Raw genomic sequence first — 6587 nt, 5'->3', positions numbered from 1 at the left:
TATATGTGCTTTAGTCTGTTCAGGTACTTAATGTCACATGTTAAAGATAGCTAAGAATTTTATTTCATAGCCAATATTTATTGGACAAATTTCTTCCTTACATTGAGATGAAAATGCTTTTTCAATCTGAAATCAACTTAACACCATAATGTTCCATGATCCGGTCAAACTAATTATCTCGGGTTTCTCATTGTTGTAAATATCATACGTCTTTAATTATTCTGTCATGATGTAATTGACCTTACGACAGCGGCTTCTAAGCCACGCCCCCTGATATCAAGGGGGCGAACTCTGTCTATGTCCGTCAAACAAACGTGGAAGTAATGGCGTATCGCGTCGTTTCGCTTTCCGATATTCCTGACAAATTATCATAAATGTGACATTACAATGCGAAAAAATAGAAGTCAAAGGAATTTGTAACTGGCTGCTACATCGGAAGGCTCGATATATCTTTAGAAAATGACGATATCTAAAATTTACGGGGTGAAATCTATCCAAGTCAGAGAAAATCGGATAGCCGCCATGTTGTCAACATTGACATCGATACAAAGGAAAAGCGTGTGTGTGACGCATACTGTAAATGCAAACAAGGGTAAGTTTAACTTTTAATAACACCGGTCCTTCTTACAGTATTGTTGAAACAAAGATTAAATCGTCGCACAATCTGAGTAAATCATAAATGGCCCGAATGGGGAACCCGGAAGTGACATTAAATAACAGTTACATGCCAGCTATACAGTATAACCTTGTATTCTATAGTATGAGCAGAAATAGTTTATTGGGGTTATGCATAAAAAGTTTCAGTTCTAATCGATTGAACACTCTCCCTTATGAATAATAATGTAATAGTTGACAAGTGACAATCGTGGGTGATACCAATCTGTAACTTTTGCATTGCTCAAACATTCACATGCTTTGATTTTTGTTCTTACAGAAATTGTGGAACATGTTCACACACTCTGGCTGTAAAAGTAGACCTGGAAGGAAAAGTGCCCCCGGTGTGGGGCTCGAACTCACAACCACCAGAACACTAGCCCGGCTTTCTAACCAACTAAGCTGACCGGGCAGCTGGTTCTAACCCACACACACTACCCTCCCCCCATTTACCGGTTAAGGCTGGTGGAGGGTCTCCTGCTATTTACCGTTGACACCATTAAAGTATTCTGATTGATGGAGATAAGGAAGTCCCCTTATTATTCAACAAGCCTACCGCCACAGGGGACCTAGCATAAGACCGGAAACCGCCCCCCCCCCACACACACACACACTCACACATGATATTTGCCAGTCCAGGCAATGTCAACCGCAAGAGAAAACCAGTGATGACAAGTTTTACAAATAATCGGTAGGACCTATTTTAAAGCTTTTTATAATATTTAGTATAATATTTAGTTTTACTTTGCTGTACAAAGGAAAGGACTATTTGTCCAGAGAAAAATAACAACCACAAATCATTAGCTATTATCTTGTTTCATTATGATATACATGTAGAAAGCAAACATCAAAGGCAGTAGCATTTACAGCTAGTATTAAAATATTTAACAATACATGTAACTGATTTATTCTAATATTGGCATCTTTTATTTATTTCAGGAAAGTGTGGTCTTTTGAAGAGAGTTCTTGAAGTTGTTCAGCATGTTGTTTTGATGGATTCTTGGAAGGATGTACCTCTATGATGATAGCTTCAGTTCTGGAGTATAACACCAGTTGTTGCATATTTAATATCAGATTTATTAAATACATTGTTGTTTTGCAAACATTACTTAAACTTTGATATTTCTTTGGTGTTTATGTATGATATTGTAGGTGAATATCTCTTTATTGCAATGGCAAATACATTTTAAAATATATAGCATTAGCAGAAGTTATTTTTCACTGTTAAAGCTGCACTTTCACAGATTGATCACTTTGACAACTTACACAGGATTCGATTGCATTTATCATATTTTGGCTCGGAGAAGTTTGCTTTGTGATTTATATATTAGGTCTTAATTTAAAGAATGCCAAAATAAGCCGATTCTGAGACAAAAAGTGTCAAACTAGAATTCTGTGAGAGTGCAACTTTAAGAATACTGTTAATCGAGTGTGCATGTGATCCGGACTCTGAACATTGGATGAACTATCATTAAATATTGTAGATTTACGTAAATGGCCCAAAATATAAGAATAACAATGAAAATATGTACATGTTTGACTTGTTCTTTATTCATAATAAGTCTAAGTCTTTACAGCACATGTTTGGCAGAATCAAGTTCTAATGAACATAATAATTTATTTAAATATACAGTGAAATAAATTGTTTTATACAGGAAATAATACCTTAACGATTCAGACCGATCTGTTCTCGTTTTTTTTTGGTGGCTCAAATATTTATCTGAGTTTTGGAGGAGGCCTAGCTGGTCAGGGTTTTCTTGATTGGATTTCCCGTCGACAAAGTGCTGATATGAAAATAAGAAATCTATGAAATGTGTCGGAATGACAGCTACAAAAGCCATTGTTTACATAGGAACCATACGAGTAGATGAGATTCGGAAGCATGCGATGGTTCGGACAAAAATTTAGTTGTACGATATTTCCTGATTTACTTTGAAAGCAAAGCAGTTAATAACAACTACATAACGGTATCAACAAAAATACCTCTTTCTTGAATGAAATCAATCGTGTCCATGTTGAACCTGATATTAAATGGCCATTAATGCCGATTTGACAACACACGCCAAAGCATAAATGTACGATGTTTATAGTTTAAAAATAGTAACACTTATTTAGGTCATGCACGGACAATTTCAGTATTAAATAAATTTTGAGTGGATTGAAATAAGTAGTTTTGTTCAAAAAAATACTTTTGTACAGACGTATAGATGTTTCGCCTTTGAACGATCTTTCAAAATTTCCAAGTTCAGCTGTTGATGAGGTCTTCCACAGAGTCTGATACAGCACTTGCATTTTTCTAAATAACTCGCTGGTTTCGAATACGGAACGAATTGGAAGCCATCTTTAGTCGGCCTGGCTACCTTGTATCCGAATTAGAAGTGCCATGACAACACCTTTTTACCATAATACTTAAAAAGGCGAGGAATTGCCAGCGCATGTATATGACGGACTCTGGTCAGTTTGACGGACAAAATGGCGGATAGCAACACGGCTTATCAGCCCTACATTCTGATTGGCTGATAGGACCTGTCAATCAAATCCTGTCGTAAGGTCAATTACCATATGTTAATAGGATTAATCATGCCATGAAATTAAAACTTAGTATTATAAATACCTGATTTAGCTAACACTGTCATCATACTGCTATGCTTCCAAACTGCTGATATATGTCATGTTCATATTAACACCAAATCACTGTTTGTTCTCTCCATGAATGAACGTACTATGACATTGACACTCATTTCATTCATACGATAAATAATTATACAAATAAATCCGCATAGTTGCCACATTAGCACCAATATCCGCTTACAGGAATGAAGTACATCCTTACTTTATCGTTTGCCACTGGACAATTTAAACATTTCTTTCAAACTTACATATTTAAAAACAAGAGCTGTCACAGTATGTGACGAATGCCCCCGAATGTGACATTGACCTACAAACAAGGTCAGTACATGAAAAGTTGATCTTGCCTTTACGTGTCAAATACATATGGCAAGTTATTTTAAATTAAAAACATAAAACATACCACCCATACTTGACAACCTTCACTGTTATGTCCTTATATTCAGAACTCTCTTGTGAATAAACACTTAGTGTATCTTTCACCTTAGAGGTAGGGACATGGGTCTTGCACACGACACGTCGTCTTGGTATGTGGAACACAGGTGATTTTAAAATCGGTCCATACAAGGGAAAATAACAGCCCGGACACGACAACCTAAACTCTATGTCCTTATATGCAGCACTCCATTGTGAATAAACACCAAGTGTGACCTTGACCTTTGAGGTAGGGACACGGGTCTTGCACGCGACACGTCGTCTTGGTATGTGGAACACATGTAGCAAGTTATTTTAAAATCTGCCCATACAAGGGAAAGTTACAGCCCGGACACGACAACCTATACTCTATGTCCTTTTATGCAGCACTCCATTGTGAATAAACACTAAGTGTGACCTTGACCTTTGAGGTAGGGACACGGGTCTTGCACACGACACGTCGTCTTGGTATGTGGAACACATGTGGCAAGTTATTTTAAAATCTGTCCATACAAGAGAAAGTTACAGCCCGGACACGACAACTTATACTCTATGTCCTTATATGCAGCACTCCATTGTAAATAAACACTAAGTGTGACCTTGACCTTTGAGGTAGGGACACGGGTCTTGCACGTGACACGTCGTCTTGGAATGTGGAACACATGTGGCAAGTTATTCTAAAATCTGTCCATACAAGAGAAAGTTACAGCCCGGACACGACAACCTTAACTCTATATCCTTATATGCAGCACTCCATTGTGAATAAACACTAAGTGTGACCTTGACCTTTGAGGTAGGGACACGGGTCTTGCACGCGACACGTCTACTTGGTATGTGGAACACATGTGGCAAGTTATTTTAAAATCTGTCCATACAAGGGAAAGTTACAGCCCGGACACGACAACCTATACTCTATGTCCTTATATGCAGCACTCCATTGTGAATAAACACTAAGTGTGACCTTGACCTTTGAGGTAGGGACACGGGTCTTGCACGCGACACGTCGTCTTGGTATGTGGAACACATTTGGCAAGTTAGTTTAAAATCTGTCCATACAAGAGAAAGTTACAGCCCGGACACGACAACCTATACTCTATATCCTTATATGCAGCACTCCATTGTGAATAAACACTAAGTGTGACCTTGACCTTTGAGGTAGGGACATGGGTCTTGCACTCGACACGTCGTCTTGGTATGTGGAACACATGTGGCAAGTTATTTTAAAATCTGCCCATACAAGGGAAAGTTACAGCCCGGACACGACAACCTATACTCTATGTCCTTATATGCAGCACTCCATTGTAAATAAACACTAAGTGTGACCTTGACCTTTGAGGTAGGGACACGGGTCTTGCACGTGACACGTCGTCTTGGAATGTGGAACACATTTGGCAAGTTATTGTAAAATCTGTCCCTACAAGGGAAAGTTACAGCCCGGACACGACAACCTATACTCTATATCCTTATATGCAGCACTCAATTGTGAATAAACACTAAGTGTGACCTTGACCTTTGAGGTAGGGAAACAGGTCTTGCACACGACACGTCGTCTTGGTATGTGGAACACATGTGGCAAGTTATTTTAAAATCTGCCCATACAAGGGAAAGTTACAGCCCGGACACGACAACCTATACTCTATGTCCTTATATGCAGCACTCCATTGTAAATAAACACTAAGTGTGACCTTGACCTTTGAGGTAGGGACACGGGTCTTGCACGTGACACGTCGTCTTGGTATGTGGAACACATTTGGCAAGTTATTGTAAAATCTGTCCATACAAGGGAAAGTTACAGCCCGGACACGACAACCTTAACTCTGTGTCCTTATATGCAGCACTCCATTGTGAATAAACACTAAGTGTGACCTTGACTTTTGAGGTAGGGACACAGGTCTTGCACGCGACACGTCGTCTTGGTATGTGGAACACATTTGGCAAGTTATTTTAAAATCTGTCTATACAAGGGAAAGTTACAGCCCGGACACAACAACCTATACTCTATATCCTTATATGCAGCACTCCATTGTGAAAAAACACTAAGTGTGACCTTGACCTTTGAGGTAGGGACACGGGTTTTGCACGTGACACGTCGTCTTGGTATGTGGAACACATGTGGCAAGTTATTTTAAAATCTGTCCATACAAGGGAAAGTTACAGCCCGGATACGACAACTTATACTCTGTGTCCTTATATGCAGCACTCCATTGTAAATAAACACTAAGTGTGACCTTGACCTTTGAGGTAGGGACACGGGTCTTACATGGGACACGTCGTCTTGGTATGTGGAACACATGTGGCAAGTTATTTTAAAATCTGTCCATACAAGAGAAAGTTACAGCCCGGACACGACAACCTATACTCTATGTCCTTATATGCAGCACTCCATTGTGAATAAACGCTAAGTGTGACCTTGACCTTTGAGGTAGGGACACGAGTCTTGCACGCCACACGTCGTCTTGGTATGTGGAACACATGTGGCAAGTTATTTTAAAATATGTCCATACAAGGGAAAGTTATAGAGCCGGACGGACGGACGGACGGACGGACGGTGCGATTTTAATATGCCCACCTTCGGAGGCATAAAAATCAAATCACTGATATTCCATAAATTATCACATATTCCACATTAATAATAAATATTAATGAATATACTCGTAGTGTCACACAAAGAATTAAATCCCATCAATTAATCCGTATACACTGCCAGCGAAGACCTTCATTGATAAAATGAGATGTAAGCCGATCTGACGTAATTTTAATCCTCGTCTGTCTCGAGAAAAACGTGCACACCTATTGACACATTAAAGGCACATACTCAGTCGAATTAAAATTCAGTAATATTCGATTAAAATATTTCTTAACATATTTCCTAATCCCGCGGCACTAGTTTT

The 6587-nt window shown here is 39.0% G+C and overlaps 1 long non-coding RNA gene across 1 annotated transcript; it reads left to right on the top strand.

Moving 5' to 3' along the window:
* The first annotated feature begins 319 nt into the window (after positions 1-319).
* On the top strand, positions 320-2185 carry LOC128238695 (uncharacterized). Its single transcript, XR_008261756.1, has 3 exons — positions 320-592; positions 935-1345; positions 1594-2185. It is a non-coding gene; the product is annotated as an uncharacterized LOC128238695 (long non-coding RNA).
* Positions 2186-6587: the final 4402 nt, after the last annotated feature.

Source organism: Mya arenaria, chromosome 6 (genome assembly GCF_026914265.1).
Source record: "Mya arenaria isolate MELC-2E11 chromosome 6, ASM2691426v1".
NCBI classification, from domain to species: Eukaryota; Metazoa; Mollusca; class Bivalvia; order Myida; family Myidae; genus Mya; species Mya arenaria.
The sequence above is the reverse complement of the archived record's forward strand: the minus strand, read 5'-3'. Positions and strand labels throughout refer to the sequence as shown.